At 42.3% G+C, this 19,068-nt stretch overlaps 1 non-coding gene across 1 annotated transcript; it reads right to left on the bottom strand.

Moving 5' to 3' along the window:
* Positions 1-18,669: 18,669 nt before the first annotated feature.
* Positions 18,670-18,742, bottom strand: trnar-ccu (transfer RNA arginine (anticodon CCU)). Its single transcript has one exon. It is a non-coding gene; the product is annotated as a tRNA-Arg (tRNA).
* Positions 18,743-19,068: the final 326 nt, after the last annotated feature.

The raw sequence follows: 19,068 nt of genomic DNA, 5'->3' as shown, positions 1-19,068 counted from the left end.
GAAGGTCACGGGCATCCAATGTCGGTTTTCGGCCTTGCCGCTTACATGCAGTGATTTCTCCAGATTCTCTCAACCTTTTGGTGATATTTTGGACCGTAGATGATGAAATCCCTAAATTCCTTGCAATTGTACGTTGAGGAACATTGTCCTTAAACTGTTGGACTATTTTCTCCGGCACTTGTTCACAAAGAGGTGAACCTCGCCCCATCTTTGCTTGTGAATGACTGAGCAATTCAGGGAAGCAATCATGGCAGCCACCTGTTTCCAATGACCCTGTTCACCTGTATTATGTTCTCAAACAGGTGTTTGATGAGCATTCCTCAACTTTCTCAAGTCTTTTTTGCCACCTGTCCCAGCTTTTTTGGAACGTGTTAAAGCCAAAAAATTCCAAGTTAATGATTATTTGCTCAAAACAATAAAGTTGATCAGTTTTAACATTAAATGGGTTGTTTTTGTAGTGTATTCAATTAAATATAGGTTGAATATGATTTGCAAATCATTGTATTCTGTTTTTATTTTTGTTTAACACAACGTGCCAACTTCATTGGAATTTGGGTCGTATGTGCCCTGCGATTGGCGACTGGCCGAAGATAGCTGGGATAGGCTCCAGCAGCCCGTGACCCTAGTGAGGATAAGCGGTAAAGAAAATGGACAATTTATTTGTGGAAAACAGTCATAAGCATATGTTACAAAGACAATAGGCTACATTTACAACACTGACCCTTCTTTACGACTTTTGCAATACATCCAGCTATACCAAGTTTTAAAATAGGATTTGTCATTGTTGATAATAGCAAATAGAAACAACATGCCATCACAGACATGGAAACTGAAGCAGGAAAGTAACCAAAGCACAATACTTATATACACCCTGCCAGAACATTTGGCCACAAAATAAAATAAATAAAATATCTTGCAAAACATATACTTATCATCATCCTATAACCGATAATTTATTTCTGTCATTGAAGACTTCAAAGACCAAAAATCTCTTGTTTCATGGGCATATCAATAGAGGCATTCCAAATTCAAATTGTTCATACTTTCCAAGTAGACATAGTATTTGAAATGTACTGTAGATGTATGAATACAGTTTCTTCAGCAGATAACAAAACGTTTGAAGAGACCGAAATAGCATGAGATAACAAGTCATATTACAGTATGTAACCATGCAATAACACTACATTAGCACATAAACGGGCAAACATGACAAAACAAGATTAGACAGTGTACAAATATTAACAGCTTGATTACATTATCTTGGTCTGCTATTGATCAGATGACCATTGACCATCATAATGTTAGGTTACTGTGCACTTTTCCATTCAACGCTCAGTTGACTTGGAGATAAGTTTAAAGCTATCTATATTTGGTGTGCACTACAGTAAGTAAGATAAAAATAAACCCAACAAATAAATTGATTTATATCATGAATCAGTTTGATGGATCTTTATTAATATACAGTTGGAATTAGCATAGCCTCATTATTCCATGGTTATGTAAGCTTTTCACACCAGAAGGATAAAACAAAGTTTTATCGGAACGTGATTTTTATCAGGACTTTTAAAATGCACATGAATATTAAAAGCAATGTTTACTTTTGTTGGGGATATTGTAAAAGTTAGTCAAGCAATATTAAAATTCCATTCCACATAACAATGAATTTGATTAAAGTTGACCATCTTTTTAATGTCCAAATTAGTGGTGGGACTTTTACGTGGTAATCACGATTAATTAATTAAAAAATAAATGAGAAAACATTGACACATTTTAATGGCAGTTTTCTTTCCAAACAAACACGGAGTCAGTGCACGATTTCCTGGTGCACCAATTACATTGACGCACGTCAGAGCTTGGCTAACCATTGTTCCATGTGGCTAACAGCTAACACAATGGAGGAATCGGATGAAGATCTGTTGGAGGGCAAACTGAATAAAAAAACACTACCAGATGGAAGCCGCGCTAAAAGTATAGTTTTGTGCAGATTATGCAAAAAATAGTTTGTGTACCATCGGAGTACTTCAACCCTGCGGTACCATATAAATGTGTGCATGTCGGATCAAACACAGAAACAGTCGGAGACACCTCCCATTCCAACACATGCCTTGTATTGCTCATATCTTGCAACAGTCATCACTGTTTGCCTTGCTGATAGTGGTTTTAGTGATGCGTTAGCAAAATGTCGCAAGATAGTCGGTCACTTTAAACACATCGCTGGTAATGCAGAAGAACGACACTAGGAGCAATCAAGACTGGGGCAAGCAAATTAGCCACTAATGCAGGATGTAGCCACAAGGTGGAATTCAATGCCGGAAATTATCTCGAAATGTTCAAAATGTTATGGTCTTCTATACAAAATGACGTTTGGTACGGATACTTGGAGCGTTAGGCCTTTTGAATGACCATTTCAATTTCTTGTTTTACCAGTAAAAGACAGATGTGAATTTGGTTGATTTATTTATTTATTTTAACCATTTAAAGATAATACGTTTCTGAACAATCTGTCCTGAAATGGCACTATAAGTTTTCTACTGAATTTTGACCAGGGAATATTTTTTTTAATTTTATTTATTTTTGTACTGTTTTTGTACTGTTTTGTATTGAATTACAATTAAATGCATTTTTCCAGAGTTAACACTATTCATTCCATCCATCCGTCCATACATTGTCAACACCGCTTATCCTGGTTAGGGTCACGGGATGCTGGAGCCTATCCCATCTGACTTCGGGCGAAAGGCGGACTACACCCTGAACTGGACGCCGGTTAGTCGCCAGGCACAGATAGACACAAACAACCATTCGCTGAACCTACGCTGCCAGCACCAAAGTCAGGCGAGTGTACCGCTACACTACTCTACTACTACTAATAAGATAATTTTGATATCTACATTAATCAGTTCTCCCCACTGAGTGAGCTCACCACAAAGCCCTTTAACGTCATTGTCATCACACGATTCGAATATTAAACTTCCTTGCTTTTTAATGTCAATCCCTTCGGTACTACACTAAAGTAATACTGCAACCCTGACTATTGTCTTTCGCATTCCCCCTTTCTGACTTTCAAAACTACTTTACACCACTTTTAGCCACATCCAGGCTAATTCAACAGCCTCCTTTATTCATACACCGAAGCGTTGTCCTCAATTTTTCATTCTCTTCTATTTTCTTATTCAAATCTCTTTTCTCCATCTACCCTGCAGTGTCCAACTTTTCCTTTTTCCACTTTGCCCATACACTTCTAAATTCTGCTTGTTTCTTTCAATACCAGCTAACAACCGACCTTCTATTTCAATCCACAAATCCTCCAATGACTTCTGGTAATCACTCTGATACATATCGCATTCATTACCGCTACACTCGATTGTCCAATTCACACCCCAGGGTTTTGGTGGCACACTCATCTTATTCTAAATCGGTTTTCATCACAGTATAAAGACTGCGTCCGATTCCAAGTCAGTCTACGACGGGACTTGTAGGCACCTCGTTACCCTACTTTTCCCAGGTCATCTGTTACCCTGCTCTGTCAGGTCCTGACCACTCAGGTCCTTTGTTACCCTGACTTCCGATTAACACAACAATAACAACACAACTTCCTAGTAACTATTGACAATGAAACAATTGTACCACAAATCTTCCAAATTTCACAATTACCAATGTGCAGAATTCGTGATATAATCAAACAGGTTTCTGCTCACCTCTTTCTGTCGGTGCACCGGGGAGATTGCAGTCCAACTGAATCCCTGTCCACTCCTCTGTCCTTTTATCTAATGCCCTTCCAGGATCACGTCGGGGTCACCAATCACCTATTAACTCTCGAGGTTCCATGCGTGATCGTTTTTGTCAGAACATCTGACACCTGGGAGCTGTGAGGATGAATCAACGGTGCAGAGGACTGGTCTGGTCGGGAATCGACAATGATGTGTATAGTGCATATTCAGTGCATAGGCACAAACAACAGTCAGGACCCATTCCACCACTCAAAGGCAGAGGGAGCTACACTCTCTTTCACTGGGGTAAACCCCAACATACGGGCACCGTGTCGGGGGGCAATAAGTATGCCTACACCTGATCAGTGCCTCTCACCATGGGCAACTCCAGAGTTGAAGAGAGTCCAACCCCTCTCATGAGGACTGTGGTACCAGTCCTCATGAGAGGACTGGTACCACAGTCCAACCTGTGTGTCTATATCTAGTCAGAACCTTTTTTTTTTCTTTTTTGAGCACCACAGCAGAACAATAGTGAGACAGTGTATATATTTAAACACAAGTATCATTACAACAGTCAAATCATGTTATTATTTGTGGATGGGGGGGACACACCCAGTGAGGACATGCAATCACTAACCAAGAGAACAAGATAAGAGAGGACAGAAAAGGGGAGGACAAAATGTGGGAAAATTGAGCAAGGCAGTGCTACTCACGAGTGGGGCGGTGGGATTCTTTTTAGGTGTCTCAACACCTGTAAGAACCTGAGAGTTGATATGTTAGTATAACCTGTGTTGTTATTAGTGGTCCCAGCACACACAATTAAAGCCTATAGTGTGTCCATCAAACTTATTAGTGAATGAACACTATGCATGTTATTCAACTGGTGTACGGAGTTGCTGAGCCGGCACATTGAGGAAGGGTGGGGGGCTGACCCAGCAAGGCCATCTAGCAGGGACCCAATCAGGGGGACGCCACTGACCCCCAAGACCCAGGGAGGTCCCGAGTCCAATCGAAGCGCAGTGCCAAAAGGAGGGCCACAGGCACCGGACAACTGCCCCCCCCCCCCCCCCCCCCCCCATGTAAGCGCCATCGTGATCAAGGATTGGCGAGGGCAACAAGAGAGGGGAGAGGAAGGTGGGGCCAAGGGGGGGGGCAGGGGTTGAGGGGCGGACCCCATCTCTCCGGCCCTGCGGAGTATATACAGTGTGAGTACTAAAAATATGCAGAGTGTGTGCAGTAAGAGGCTAGACTCCTGCGGGTCTGGCCCAATCCGACCAGCCGGCAGACCATAGAGAAAAGGAGGAAAGCCCCTCCCCACCCTAGAGGTTATTCCGAACCCCCCCCCCCCCATAGCCCAGTGACCAGAATAGGGCCAGAAGGCGGGCCTGACCGAGGCAGTAGGCGCTGACACCCTACCATGAGTTCCAAGTCAGCCGGGGACCCCATACAGCCCGCGGGAGAGAACGGCGACAACCACAGCGGAGCGTCCTGGGAAGAGGGAAGAGGCTCGGGACACAGCAGCAAAACTTCTCAAATTTGCACACCAGCTCAGGCTCCTTCCCTGTAAGGGAGGTGGCATGTAACTGTAGCTGGGGATCAGACCGCCAAGGTCCCCGACTTCTGCTGCCACTCAGCTCACTACGGACCTGACCCCCTTGTCCCCTTCAAGGGGTGGTGAGCGTCTTTGGACTGTTCCCAGCCTAGGTGCACCATGTACACCATGGACGCAGGCCTGGCCACAAGGCACTTGCCAAAAAACATTGTGCAATCATATTATTCATCGTAGAGGGTCATTTGAGACGTACTTTGTCTGGTCCCTCACCGAGGACATGACCTTGCCAAGGGGCATAAAGCCCCATACAATTTAGCTCCTAAGAACATTGGCAGGGCCGGGTCGCCCATAGAGCAATATTAGCAAATGCTAATGCCATGGTCTCTAGGTGGCGTCCAAAAAATCGGATAAAAATTCACATTCAATATACAGTAACTATATTTAAAATAATTTATTACTTTGAACTCTTAATTTCAAGTAAAAAAATACTTCAATTTCAAAGGAAGGAAAATAGGTAAATTGAAATGAATATAAAGAATTACTTGAATAAGCCTAGAGGATCCATGTGAAATAGTTTGAAATGAGCGTTTCTGCCCAAAGGATTAAAGCGACGCTCCCAGTCACTGATGATAGTAACTTGGATGTAAACAAATGCCGCTAACAAGTACAGAATGGGGCAAAGAGGAAACATTGTCCGGGACTGAATCATCCACACGAGCCCAAACTGTAAGGTAAGGCTCCGTTTTTAGATAAAGAGACTCATTAAGCTAGGTTTGCTGTGCTGGCTTTCAGCACACAACGTGCATCATGTGCATTGACTTAACTCTCGAGTGTCCGGATAGGGTCACTGACGGTGTAGTGGTCCACTCGCCTGACTTTGGTGTGGGCAACATGGGTTCAGTTCCCACTCAGTGACAGTGTGAATGTGAGTGCGAATGGTTGTCCGTGTCTATATGTGCCCTGCGACTGACTGCCGACCTGTTCAGGGTGTCGTCCGCCTTTCGCCCGAAGTCAGCTGGGATAGGCTCCAGCGCCCCGCGACCCTAACCAGGATAAGCGGTGTTGAAAATGGATGGCTTGCAGTTGATTTCTAATTGTATGATGTCAGTTGCACTTAAAATAGTATAAAATGAAGACAAGACTGAAATAATTCCATGATTGAAAAATTTATCTGAATGAATTACATTTTCTGTAGTGTTTTGGCAATTTATTTTCTGACAGAATAAGTAAGGAGGAAATCTTGTCTTTGTGGATTTTTTTATTACAAAAAAGAAAGAAAAGTCTTTGCAAAGAGAGGAAAAGGTACAAGTCTTACAAGTTGTCACCCATTACTGAAGTCTAAGCTAAACAATCACCTCCGTTGTACAGAAGTGAGAGAGACAGAGAAACAAAGGAAAGCAAAACAATTATCTTTGTCCAGCTGCACTCAACTTACCTTTATCGAAAAACAGCCAGCAGTCACAACGTGGAACAATAAAGCATGTGAAGGTTGTATAAAACTAATAGATGTAATATTCGGTATATATAAAACATAAATTTTCCAACTCATGTGCATTATGTTTCTGTTACTACCTACAGTTATTTGTAATGGCATATTTTCCGAAAATGTTAATCCTGAATCCAGGGCCGCACAATTAATCGAATTTTAATCGTGATCGCCATTTTGGCTCCCACGAAAAGTGAGCCTGATCCCCGGTCATTTTTGACATTTAAAATGCGGGCACTGCTGCATATGAAAGTGCTTCATTTGCAGCAGTGTCCGCAACCCGGTCAGCCAGCCACTAGGAAGCAAATGCATGGTTATACTTCATTAAAGGCCAGCTCCCTGCTCCTTGGCCAACTTCAAAATAAAAGCCTTAAAGGGCATGGATGTCCTCACCTGACCGCACTTAAAAAAAAATACAATAAATAAAAATAAAAAACGGCAAGAGTAACTAGAGAGGGAACTCACAGCCGTCAAATTATTTGCAGTTTGTGACTTTGCACGACTGACTAATCAAGTAAAACAACGGAGACGTACCGTCCTTGACAATTCATTACATTCAATCCACTATATTGATGACGGGGATTTTCTAATGAAAAGTTGGTCCACTACATTTATTTTTTATTATCTATCATTTATTCTTATTTAAAGATTCATTTTGCACTGAAAACTGCTACGTATAGTTTGTTGAAAAGTAGTGCAATTAAAATAAATATTTCTTCCCTGACATGAAGAATAATTGTGATTACAATATTGATCAAAGTAATTGTGACTATTAGTTTGCCCATAATCTTGCAGCCCTACCTGAATCTAATTCAAATGCTAATGCCAGTGCATTTAAAGCACCTTGGCCAGTGACAAACTGACTGATGAAGGAAAGTAACTCTTTGACGAACTTTGAAACTAACTACTGAATGCCAAAATGAAAGATAAAAGTTGCTTGTTAGGTTGTGTGCGTTTCCGCCACCTTGTGGTGAGAGGCGGGGCTCCCTGGCTGTGCGCCAGTTTCTTTGGCAGGTTGGAAAAAACGAGCAGCAGAACAAAGGGGCTGCAGCCTTTTATGCACAAGAGAGAGGCGGTGGCCCAAGGACCAAAAGGAAGACAGACTGCGCCTCTTAATATTAATTTTCATCCTAGGCTTATTTGTGGTTTTGAAACCAGTGGAAATTGGAAATTCATTATTGGATCTAAGATAAAGAAATGGGTTCCCAGCTTTGCATTGTCATGCACGCACAGACTGCCACTTGTCATTGCGATTGCGATAATTTTGGGCAAGGACTTTTCGGCCAATGTCAAATGTTCTTAGTTTTCGTTGTCGTGCTGGTGAACAATGTTTGTCTTGGACATTTGTGGATGTCAGGTTTCAGTAGATCGAGACGTGGCCTTAGATTTCCTCCCATGAACAACATTGCAGGTGGCTGACCTGTAGTAGCATGTGCTATGTTTCTGTAGGCCAGTAGAACGTTTGTAATTATATGTTGCAGAGGCACTTCCTCATTCCTACTTGCGGAAGGAGTGTTTAAAAGTTTGGACAAAACTCTCAGCCAGTCAATTGGTACCTGAACGGTGAGAAGCAGACATTTTGCGCCTTATGCCGTTGCTTTTAAGGAAACTTTGAAAGTTCTCACTTGTAAACTGGGTACCGTCTTATAAACTTTGCCCTTCATCCTGGCAGAGACTCTTCTGTCACATAACACACCTGACACTTTCCTCCACATTTTCCAACCTGCTTGGACTCGTTTCGTTACTTCCTTACCATTGCTCTGGACTGTTGACCCCAAGTATTTAAAGTCGTCCACCCTCGCTATCTCTTCTCCCTGTACCCACACTCTTCCCCCTCCCTCTCCAAAATTCCATGTTTTTCCCATGTATTAAAATGAAGGGGTATATTATTAGTTTCGAAATCTGTATTATGCCAGATTGGGGAGAGCATACTGGGAGCTAATTGAGATCCTCTTGATACTAAACGAATCTAAGGTTTGAAACCATTTAAATGTGGGGTTAAGTGGAATAATTGAAAATAAATAATTTATTTGAGGTAAGGTTTTCATTTTTATGATAGTTATTCTTCCCAGTAATAATATAGGCATGTTATTCCAGCGTCTTAAATCAGATGAGATTTTTTTCCAGAAGTGGTGTGTAATTTAGATTGATTAGCTATGTGAGTTTTAACGAAATATTGATACCTAAATACTTAATGTTTCCTATAGGAAATTCTGGGATTTGATTTGCAGGAGTCCATGAGTTTGCTGTTATTGGCATATTGTTGATTTTGTCCAGTTAATAGTGTAGTCTGATATTTGTGAAAATGTTTTAATGAGATTGAAGAGTGCCTGAAGAGAATACTTGGGTTTCCGTAAGTAAAGAAGAATATCATATGCAGATAGATTGATTTTGTGTTCTGTCACTAGTGAGTAGATACATTTAATATTAGCATTCTGACGTATAGCGGCAGCAAGAGGTTCGATAAATATTGCAAATAGCATTGGTGAGAGTGGACATCCTTGTCTGGTTCCTCTTTATATGTAAAACTTTGTGAAGTGATCCTATTTGTGGTCACTGTCGCTTTCGGCGAATTGTATAATGTTGTTATCCAATGTATAATTGAATCTCCAAAGGCAAATTTACGAAGTACTGCAAACAGGAAAGCCCAGTTAAATTTATCAAAAGCTTTCTGTGCATCAAGTGACATGATAATTGCGTTTAGATTTTTATGGTGTGACATGCTTATTAAATCCAACAGACGTCTGACATTATTTGTGGAACTTCTACCTTTAATGAAGCCTGTCTGGTCATAGTGGATTATCGACGGAAGTATCTTTTCAAGTCTCGCTGCGAGGGCTTTCGAGATAATTTTGATATCTACATTAATCAGTGATTAGGGCCGATAATTTGCCGGGAGAGTGGGGTCTTTACCTGGCTCTAGTAATAACTTAATTGAAGCTGTGTTCATATGGCTACTAATTCTTCCTTTATCCTTTATCTCATTGACTGTTCTGAAAAATAGAGGCCAAAAATGTGTAATGAATTCAACAGGGATTCCGTCCGGGCCAGGCGCCCGCCCCGCTTGCATATTTTTTAATGCGTTATGTAATTCTGTGATGGTTAAAGGAACATCATTTCATTGAGGGATGTTTAGATCCTAAATAAAAGTTTCTATTTCTTTTTAATCTGGGTTTTTTGAAGATGCGTATACGTTGCTATGAAAATTTTAAAAAATTTCATTTATTTCTAGCGGTGACTGTGTACAGTTGCCGTTTGAATCATGAGAAGAACATGATTTGACTTTTGCATCGTGACTTGTGGTCAAATATCTAGACTAACTGTTGTTCTGCTATGGTTAGCGCCCCTATTCCCCTTGTCCATTCTGTCCATCTGTCTGTCCTCTAAAACCCTTTTCTGTCCAGCTGAATTTTCAATAAACATCATAATAATAATAATAAAATAAATAAATAAATAAAATAAGAAAAGGGAGTATTTTAAGCTTCCCTGTTTCACAGCAAAACTGTTCGAGCACAAAAGGCATACAAATCCACCATTCTGCATGGCCATGCAGCTGAGCAGGACATGATACAAAAAAAAGAAATTTGCACTTTTGAAAGCGTTAACATTATTAACACTATGAAAGTGTTACTTAAAAACTCTGATAGTGTAAAATATTGACACCGTAAGGCAAGAGTCGACATTATTAACACTGTTAAAGTGTTACTTAATGGTGGTGTAAAAATCTTGATAATTATGTGATACATGTGTTCCACTCTCAGCCTAAATTTCAGAATACCCATCTAAGTTGGTAGCAGATCCATGCTGCTGAGTTTGCTGTAACGGTTCTCGCGCGTTACCCAAATGGCCAACTTGGGGCAGAACCGGAAAGAAAGTTCATCAGTGTGTAGACCCTCTTTCTTTTAATACAATATTTGGGTCCAAACATGAATAAATCAAAAGAGAAACACTCACCTAACTGCTGAAAAACTATAATTAAACAAGGCTGACAAACGAGGACACTGCACAAATAAATGTTCCAGTGTTTCTGGTTGTGAACAAAACAGACATCTTTCCCTCAGCTCCGGTTCAAGGTCTGCTTTCAATCGCCCCATGCACTACCCTTCACTGGAGGTCTGCCGTGCACTTCGCAATAGGGAGTTTGTACAGGGACCCCAGCTGCCCTTCGGGAAAGCGTCAGGACCAAACAACCTAGCCCACTTCAACTTCTTAATTCTAGCCAGGGAGCGAATAAGACCTTGACACACAATTGGTATAACTCCTTCCTTCCCACCCACTTCCCGTACACTCCTGGGACCTTTAAGGCCTCGATATGCCACTCAAGGCCTGCAGGCAGTACCAGTGCTGTGTTCTCCCCCACTGACTCATCACCAAGCCTCGCTCTTAGCCCAATTCACCTGTGCAGAACTGACGTTCTCATACAAAGACAAACTGGCCTGCATACAGATAACATCTCTCTTATTTGAAATGATAACATAGGCATCGGCAGCATCGGCAGATACAATGAGAGATTTATCGCAACCAGGTGAACCGGGCAGTGAAAGACCACTGAGTCGGCTTCTCAACGGCTGAATAGCTAAAGTGTACAGCTGACCTGAGATGGGACAACCTCGCCGTATTCTTGTAAAGGGATTGGCCGACTCAGGCTTGACCCTATTTTTACCAGACATTGCGGGCCATAACACAACAAAACAATCCACGCAATGAAACAGTCACCAAAACCGAAACTCCTAAGTGTACAGAACAAACAATCATGATCCACCCTATCAAATGGCTTCTCTTGATTTAATGACACAATCCCACAATGCATACCATAACAATTAAACGCATCAATAACAACACGTACAAGAAAAATATTGTCCATAATTGTTCTGTCTGGGGCGGCACGGTGACCGACTGGTTAGCACATCTGCCTCACAGGTCTGAGGACCCGGGTTCTAATCCGGCCTTGCCTGTGTGGAGTTTGCAGGTTCTCCCTGTGCCTGCGTGGCTTTTCTCCGTGTACTCCGGTTTCCTCCCACTTCCCAAAAACATGCATGGTAGGTTAATTGGAGACTCTAAATTGTCCATAAGTGTGACTGTGAGTGTGAATGGTTGTTTGTTTGTATGTGCCCTGCGACTGGGTTGCCACCAGTTCAGGATGTACCCCGCCTCTTGCCCAAAGTCAGCTGGGATAGGCTCCAGCACGCCCGTGACTCTAGCGAGGATAAGCCGTATGGAAAATGAATGACTGTTCTGTCTGGTACACAATAGGTTTGGTCTGCAAGAATTATTAGATCCAGAGTGTTTTGTATTTGTTAGATGGAGCTCTGGAGAGTATTTTGTAATCCGTGCACAGAAGTGCAACAGGCCTCCAGTTTTTTAGTAGTGCCAGATCTCCCTTTTTTGGCGGCAGGGAGAGGACTACCTGTAGACATGAGACAGAAAGAAAGCCTCTCTCCAAGCACTCCAGAAAGACAGCATGCAGGTCAGCCCCAAAGATGTGCGAAAAACACTTATACAAGTCTTTACGACAGTCCGTCAAACATTGGTAAGCGTCTTGGTGCCATCTGCTTTATTGCTTCTGTTAACTCCCCCAGATTCAATGTCTCATCTCATCTCCGCTCAGTTGAGGAAGACCCTCAAAGAGATCTCCACAATCCACCATGCTACACGCCTGTGCTCCAAAGAGCTTAACATAGAAGTTCACCACAAGGCTCCTCATCTCTCCCATGTTGCTGGTCACCCACCTCCTGCGAGTTTTAAGGTGGTTTGAGTGCCCATGTTTCTTAAGTGAAGGAAGCGTGATCTTACAAATGCTCCTTTCACTCTTTCTTTCTGGAGATAGTGTAGTTCCAGGTGTTTTTTCCTGCAGAAACCGATCTGTGGCCATGTTTGTATCATTTTTTTATGTTTTTCAATAGTCCTGATGCTCAGCTCTAGATGTTGTACTGCAGTCTTTATTTTACTAGTGGAATGAGACGTGTCCTGCTGACAGAACACACAAATCTGGGGTTTCTCAACTCCCACCATTGTCTTATTGAGCTGAAAGCCCTCTTTCTGTTTCCCCATTCTTCCCAAAAACGAGCAAAACATTAGCAAAAGGTGTAACAGTTTGCCAATAGGACCTGGCTCTTTGACGAGAGGAAATGACTAATTCTATGCTTGTGAGGTCAGTTAAGGCAACAGGACAGGGTGTGAATTAATCTGAAGTTCAGGCTTTTTGAGATATAAATTATGTCCAACCAAGCAGCACTAAGAATGTACCTTGTAATCCTCACCCATGAATATTGTTTTATGTGTGGATATTTTACCTTCCATGTATATGTATGTCCAGTTGAGTTAATCAATGACTTAGAATAAGTGATGATTGTGGGTGAGGCTCACCTATCCTATCTATTCTGGGGTTAAGAGTACAATTTAAATCACCACCAATAATTAATTGATCCTGTTGACAGTGCTGAAAATGATTAGCTAACCTATAGTGAAGACGGCTCGCCTTTCTATTCCTTTATTGGGGGCATAAATATTAATAAAGCAGCCCCAATTCCAATGAAGTTGGGACGTTGTGTTAAACATAAATAAAAACAGAATACAATGATTTGCAAATCATGTTCAACCTAAATTGAATTGAAGACACTACAAAGACAAGATATTTTATGTTCAAACTGAAAAACTTTATTGTTTTTAGCAAATAATTATTAACATAGAATTTTATGGCTGCAACACGTTCCAAAAAAGCTGGGACGTGGCAAATAAAGACTGAGAAAGTTGAGGAATGCTCATCAAACACCTGTTTGGAACATCTCACAGGTGAACAGGCTAATTGGGAACAGGTGGGTGCCATGATTGGGTATAAAAGGAGCTTCCCTGAATTGCTCAGTCATTCACAAGCAAAGATGGGACGAGGTTCACCTCTTTGTGAACAAGCGTGTGAGAAAATAGTTGAACAGCTTAAGGACAATGTTCCTCAACGTACATTTGCAAAGAATTTAGGGATTTCATCATCTACGGTCCATAATATCATCAAAAGGTTCAGAGAATCTGGAGAATACACTCAGCGATTATGTATTTATTGTGGACAGCCAGGTCACTTCATAGCCAATTGCGCCATAAAACCAAAAGACCGGGCTCACCACGACCCGAGAGCACCGTGGTGAGCCAAACCAACACCTCTCCAAGCTCTCCCTCCCGTATTACTGTTCCCTCGTGTATTCTTGGTCCCGTTCACAACACTCCTGTCAGAGCCCTCACTGACTCCGGCGCAGATGACAATTTTATTCATGAGGGCTTGGCGTGTCAGCTCCAGCTTCTCCTCAAGCCCCTCCCATTCCCTGGACAGGCGACTCATCTCCCGTGTCACCCACCAAGTCCACAAAACACATGTAGATTGGTTGGGCGAACTCCCATGCACCCTCGAGGACCCTGCCGAGGGTGTAGAGCTGGTCCATTGTTCCATGGCCAGGACGAAAACCACACTGCGCCTCCTGAATATGAGATTCGACTTCCCGAGGGACCCTCCTCTCCACCACCCCTGAATAGCCCTTAGCAGGGAGGCTGAGAAGTGTGATCCCCCTGTAGTTGGAACACACTCTCCGGTTCCCCTTCTTAAAAAGGGGGACCACCACCACAGTCTGCCAATCCAAAGGCACTGTCCCCGATGTCCATGCGATGTTGCAGAGGCCTGTCAACCAGGACACCCCACAACATCCAGACCCTTTAGGAACTCCGGGCGAATCTCATCCACCCCTGAGGCCTTGCCACCGAGGAGCTTTTTAACCACCTCAGTGACCTCAATCCATGCAGGAAGCAGGAAGGATGGGCTCCAGTTTCTGAAGGGGGGTGAATAAAGGCGGGACAGGGCATCAGGCTTGCTGTTACGGTAACCAGGGCGGAAGGAGAGGCTAAAATTGAACCGACTGAAAAACATCACCCAACGCGCTTGCCGGGGATCAGGTGGAACGGAGATAAGTGAGATTCTTGTGCTCAGTCCATATAATAAAGGGAGAGACGGGCCCCTCCAGCCAGTGCCTCCCCTTCTCCAGGGCCCAGACGATGGCTAGTAGCTCACGATTCCCCCCGTCGTAATTCCGCTCAGATATAGAAAGGGAACAAGAGAAAAAGGCACAGGGATGTAGTTTTTGGGATACAGGGTCCCGCTAGGAGAGGACAGCTCCAGCCCCAGTGTCAGAGGCGTCATCTTCCACAACGAATTGGAGGGCAGAGTCGGGGTGTCTCAGGATGGGGGTACTGGTGAATAGTTCCTTAAGGTGTACGAATGCTTGCGATGCGGCTGGAGTCCAATGGGATGGGGCGCTGGTGGAGGTGTGACTGGTGAGGGGAATGGCAACTTTGCTGTAGTCACGGATGGATCGACGGTAGGAACTGGCGAAGCCTAGGAAACGTTGCATCTCTTTTCAGGTGGAGGGAATGGGCCAGTTGACGACTGCTTGGATCTTAGCCGGGTCTGGTTGGAACTGTCCCTTGGCAATAATGTATCCTAAGAAGTGTACGGAGGAGAGATGGAATTCACACTTCTCTGGTAAAGAAAGAGCTAAGCCGAAAGCTCTCAATTTACCGGTCAATCTATGTTCCTACCCTCACCTATGGTCACAATTTGTGGGTCGTGACCGACAGAACAAGATCCCGGATATAAGCAGCCGAAATGAGTTTCCTTAGAGATCGGGTGAGAAGCTCGGTCATCCGGGAGGATCTCAGAGTTGGTTGGGCGACCTCTGATAAGCGGTAGAAAATGGATGGATCAATGGACCTCTCTGGTTTCACAAAAACCCGGTTTTCGCATAGGCACTGAAAGGACTTGGCGGACATGCTGGCGATGTTCTTCGGTGGAACGGGAGAAGATGAGGATGTGGTCTAAATACACAAAGACGAACTTGTTGAGAATATCGCGGAGAACGTCATTGATGAAGGTTTGAAACACGGCTGGGGCGTTGGTTAATCCAAAAGGCATGACCAGGTATTCAAAGTGGTCTCTCTTCAGTGTTGAAGGCAGTTTTCCATTCGTCCCCCTCTCTCATGCGGATGAGATGATACGCGTTGCGCAGGTCCAACTTGGTGAATATTTGAGTGTCACAGAGGGGCTCGAAGGAGGGGTCAATGAGGGGCAGCGGGGCTTTATCCTTCACTGTAATATCTTTCAGACCACGGAAGTCAATGTAGGGGCGGAGAGTGGTATCTTTCTTTTCAACAAAAAAGAATGTGGTTTGCCATTGTCTTGCTGAAATAAGCAGGGGCGTCCATGAAAAAGACGTTGCTTGGATGGCAGCATATAACCACTTTTCCACTTTGCATAAGTCCATTTTAGATGAGCTCGGGCCCAGAGAAGCCGGCGGCGTTTCTGGGTGTTGTTGATAAATGGCTTTTGCTTTGCATAGTAGAGTTTCAAGTTGCACTTACGGAGTTAGCGCCGAACTGTATTTACTGACATTGGTTTTCTGAAGTGTTCCTGAGCTCATGCGGTGATATCCTTTCCACATTGATGTCGGTTTTTGATGCAGTGCCGCCTGAGGGATCGAAGGTCACGGGCATCCAATGTTGGTTTTCGGCCTTGCCGCTTACATGCAGTGATTTCTCCAGATTCTCTGAACCTTTTGATGATATTATGGACCGTAGATGATGAAATCCCTAAATTCCTTGCAATTGTACGTTGAGGAACATTGTCCTTAAACTGTTGGACTATTTTCTCCCGCACTTGTTCACAAAGAGATGAACCTCGCCCCATCTTTGCTTGTGAATGACTGAGAAGCAATCAGGGAAGCAATCATGGCAGCCACCTGTTCCCAACGAACATGAAATATCTTGTCTTTGTAGTGTATTCAATTAAATATAGGTTAAACATGATTTGCAAATCATTGTATTCTGTTTTATTTATGTTTGACACAGCGTCCCAACTTCAATGGAATTGGGGTTGTAAAAAACAAAGCAACATTTTCCCCAAAAACTATCATCAACTTCTCTTTCTTTTGTCTTGTGGCCTCGCTACCATCGGGTTAGCTGGAGCAGTTCAATCCCAACATGCAACGCTCACAATACGTATTTGCTGCGTAGCACATACTTTAAGCACCCTCCAGTGGCCATTTTAACCGCAACAGTTATCTCAACATATTTCACAATAGGAATTCAGACCTGACTAATTAGAAACTCAGACAATTAAATGAAATATACTAATTTGAAGAGAATGGTAAATAACCCCAGAGCTGTACCTTTTACAGGGGTTACATACATACCTATCCAAAGGCCAATATAGGCTACAATAGTCATAACAATGCAACCTCAACTGAGCCTATTTCAAAATGTTATCTTTTGTCTCAAAATACGACGTGTACGCTAACATTAGCTGAACAGCACTCTCCACGTACGGTAGACCATCGTACAACAACGCCAGCTTCTCTCTTTACTGGTGAAGAGCAGTTCCCAGCCATCCACATACTGTATGGCTCATCAGAAAGTGTCGCGGACAGTTGTTCCATGTGAAGCGCTGTTCGCCACATGGGAGCGATGCCCTGTCTAACTAGTTCAAACAATATTTTACTGGAACACTGAAAAAATTCAACACTGAATGAATTCGAAAAAAATGGAAGTAATCTGTCACACTTGATAATTTACCTTTGATTATTCATTTTGTGTAACCTGAAAGTTTCACATTCATATACATATATTTCTGAAGCTGACGCAAACCCATGATTTTAATTGATTCTATATTAAAATAATGAAATTGGATTTATTACTTAATATACAAAATCCTTTTAGTTTAGCCTGAAAATGTTTCCTTCGGTTAAACCATATTTTATGATGAAACAACCTAAAACGTGGTCTAACATAAAAAATGAATGTATATTAAATTGAATTTTAAAATATACTTTGAATTTTACTGTTACTAATATTCGAACATTCCTGAATAAACACTTTTATTGTTCAATAAAGATTTTCTCCCCAGATGGTTAACATTTTACTTAAAAATATATGTGTATGAATGCAAACATTGTTCTTTTCATGAAGATGAGGGGGACTAAAAGACTGAATGATAAAAGTACAAATTGAGGGGTTAATGGATGTACGAAACAAATAATCAGCTATTTTATACTCTTGTCAGTGAAAGTGCAGTCGTGCAAGTCCAACCTTTAAAATACCAGCATTAAACATAAAAGTGTCCAAATTATATTTACACGCCAATGGAAGAAAAATCAAGCCATCCAGTGGAATTCGAACTCTGCCTCTCTGGGATGTAAAGCTTGATCTCTGTCAGCCTACGGATTTTTAGGGAAATTCCTTTTCCCACTGAGCTCCATCAGGACTTTTTGAAATTCAAGGATGTATTTAATAGCATGTCACCAGCTGTTGCAAGTCATTCAAGGACCTGTGTTTCATCAATGACCACCTTAACGTACAGTACATACAATAGGTGGATGCATATAGCAGCATATAGCAGGGATCCTTTCTCCAAAGATTGCCAAAGTTGTCTGCTCCACTTCTTTGATTGCATTTTATAGGGTACAAGTATACTTCCTGTATATGCAATTATGGTATGCTTTTCACCATAGCTTATTTTTTTTATTTCGGGTTGATTTATTTTTTTGAGTGGGCTCTGATTTCAATTTGAAACTGAAACAAATATGACACATTGCGACGATGGGGACAAGGATAATTTTAAGAATTATACAATGCTATGCTCATCGAGAAAATGGAGGGGTAATCATTTCTAGGTCTTGAGATTCAATTTGACAGTACAATACTTTATCAGTCCCGAATAGTTTTGTGCCTTAAAATATAATCACTGTGATCAGTTATTATGCACACATATAGATGACAAATTGAAGCAAATAAAGAAAACTGAGGTTTTTTTTCTAAAATTAAAAAAATGTCATTCAACCTCTCTAATATTCACCTTATTCGTAACTCATCATGAAGATTTACCAGAACCGATGCACCCCAGATGGGACTCGAACCCACAATGCCTGGCTTAGGAGGCCAGTGTCTTATCCATTAGGCCACTGGGGCCACATGTGACCTGTGTTCATCTGTGCATATCACATTAAGTCATAACCAAGCTCCGAATGAAAAATATTTGTCAGGTGAACACTTAACATTCACTGCCATTGATGGCTTCAGAAGTCAAATGTCAATTTTAACTGGCCGAAGGAATCAAATAAATTTCCCATTGAAATTAATTGGTATAGAATTAATCCATTGTAACCCACAATCGCTGGCTTAGAAGGCCAGTGCCTTATCCATTAGGCCACTGGGGTCACATATGAACTGTGTCCGTCTGTGCATATCACATTCAGTCATAACAAAGCTCATACTTGTCAGGTGAACACAACATT

The sequence above is a fragment of the Phycodurus eques genome, chromosome 10, assembly GCF_024500275.1.
Source record: "Phycodurus eques isolate BA_2022a chromosome 10, UOR_Pequ_1.1, whole genome shotgun sequence".
Lineage (NCBI taxonomy): Eukaryota > Metazoa > Chordata > Actinopteri > Syngnathiformes > Syngnathidae > Phycodurus > Phycodurus eques.
Note: the sequence above shows the minus strand (reverse complement) of the source record. Positions and strands in the feature narration are given on the sequence as shown.